Source organism: Eucalyptus grandis, chromosome 6, assembly GCF_016545825.1.
Source record: "Eucalyptus grandis isolate ANBG69807.140 chromosome 6, ASM1654582v1, whole genome shotgun sequence".
NCBI classification, from domain to species: domain Eukaryota; kingdom Viridiplantae; phylum Streptophyta; class Magnoliopsida; order Myrtales; family Myrtaceae; genus Eucalyptus; species Eucalyptus grandis.
The window spans coordinates 43945074-43947089 of record NC_052617.1 but is presented as its reverse complement, the minus strand read 5'-3'; positions in this window follow the sequence as shown (position 1 = coordinate 43947089).

Sequence of the window (2016 nt, the reverse complement as noted above, 5' to 3'; positions counted from 1 at the left end):
TCTCCTACCCCCTTTGCTGGCTTTTACTTCCCCCGAAAAAAAGAAAAGAGCCTTTTTTTTTTTCTTATTTACTTTTTTTACCCAAAAACTGAAGGAAAGCCCCCCTATATCTCTCCGTACGCGGCTCTTTTATAAGCCAAGAATTTGATCTTGTAGAAGATTTTATTTCCAATTTTGCTTGTGCAAGTCCTGAACATATCGTGGAAATATAAGTACTCATGCGCAATATTCTTTCTTATCCCTTTTTAAATGTTCCATCCGAAACTTTTATTTTCACCAAAAAATATGTCACTCGGTGTATATTGCTTGAATATATAAAAAATCTCCCGTCATTTTATTGAATATTAACGCTCAATTATCGCCAATTGATCCAATGCAAATGCGAATAAAAAAATTCTCATAAGATTATATGCTATGCAATTTAATTTTAATATTTTTGCTTAGGATTTAAAAATTAATCCATAATTTTTATGTAATAAATAATTAAACAAGTTGTCAAAATTTAGATGTCAACATTGGTCCCGCGATCTCGTGTTAAAGATCTGTTCTCGTGGATATGGAACCATCACACGTTAGGGACTCTAATGACATTGTCAATCATCAATTTCTGCATCTACTCTAATAGTGGGCACTTGGATCTTGTGGTGTTCGAGTCTCTTAAGGAGTAGTTGGATTTTATGGTGAAGAAGGAGCTAATGAGAGTTGTGTGCACAAGATTTTTCCACCGTCAGTGGAAAGGAGCGCTTTGTCTTGGAAATGTACGGAAGAAACTTCGCGTTCACTCTTCTTATCCATCGCACTCTTGATGACTCTGCACAACCTCTCCTTCCAAAGCCACCCCCTCTCTTCTCTCTCCACTTGGATGTCCATTTCCAATTTTGACCCCGCAGTCTTGTGTTAAAGATCTGTTCTCCCGGATATGGGACCATCCCACGCCAGAGACTCTAATGACATTGTTAACATCGTCATCAATTTCTGCATCTACTCTAATAGTGGGCACTTGGATCTTTGTGGTGTTTGAGTCTCTTAAGGAGTAGTTGGATTTTGTGGTGAAGAAGGAGCTTATGAGAGTTGTGTGCACAAGATTTTTCCACCGCCAGTGGAAATGAGAGCTTTGTCTTGGAAATGTATGGAAGAAACTTCGCGTTCACTCTTCTTATCCATCACACTCTTGATGGCTCTGCACAACCTCTCCTTCCAGAGCCACCCCCTCTCTTCTCTCTCCACTTGGGCGTCCACTTGCAGTTCCTGGCAGTCTTGTGTTAAAGGTTTGTTCTTCTGGATATGGGACCATCACACGCTAGGGACTCTAATTGCACTGTTGATAGTGTCATCAATTTCTGCATCTACTCTAATAGTGTTCACTTGGATCTTTGTGGTGTTCGAGTCTCTTAAGGAGTAGTTGGATTTTGTGATGAAGAAGGAGCCAATGAGAGTCGTGTGCACAAGATTTTTCTACCGTCGGTGGAAAGAAGCACTTTGTCTTGGAAATGTACGGAAGAAACCGATCCAACAAGCATCACACATCGCCTACAAAACTAAAGCCTAAGCATTAAAAGGGTCGCATACCATATTTCAACACATATATTAGTAGCTATTGCAGTTTACCACTGGTGACTCACTGGTGATCCAACTCCGCAACGATTTTTGCATATCTATGTAGCTTTAAGGTGTCAAGCCAAAGCAAGCAACATTGCAAATTTGGGAATTCCCGCATTTGCAATGTTTCTCTTATTAAATTATTTAGTTTAGCATTTTTCTATATGATAAGCTTTTGATATTTTAGGCGAAAAACTACCTTCCAAATTTTCTTAATTTTTCTCTTTCATATTTAATTTTTAAATATACTAAATTGTCATTGACGCTGAATTGACAGCAACAAAATAGTGTGATGACTATATTTGAAGGTGAGCATTTGGTCTAGTTCAACTTGAGAACTAGACCAAACTAGCTTGTCACCAAGGTAGAAGCGAACCGGTTCACAAAAAAGAGAACATTATTCGTCACCAAGCAAGA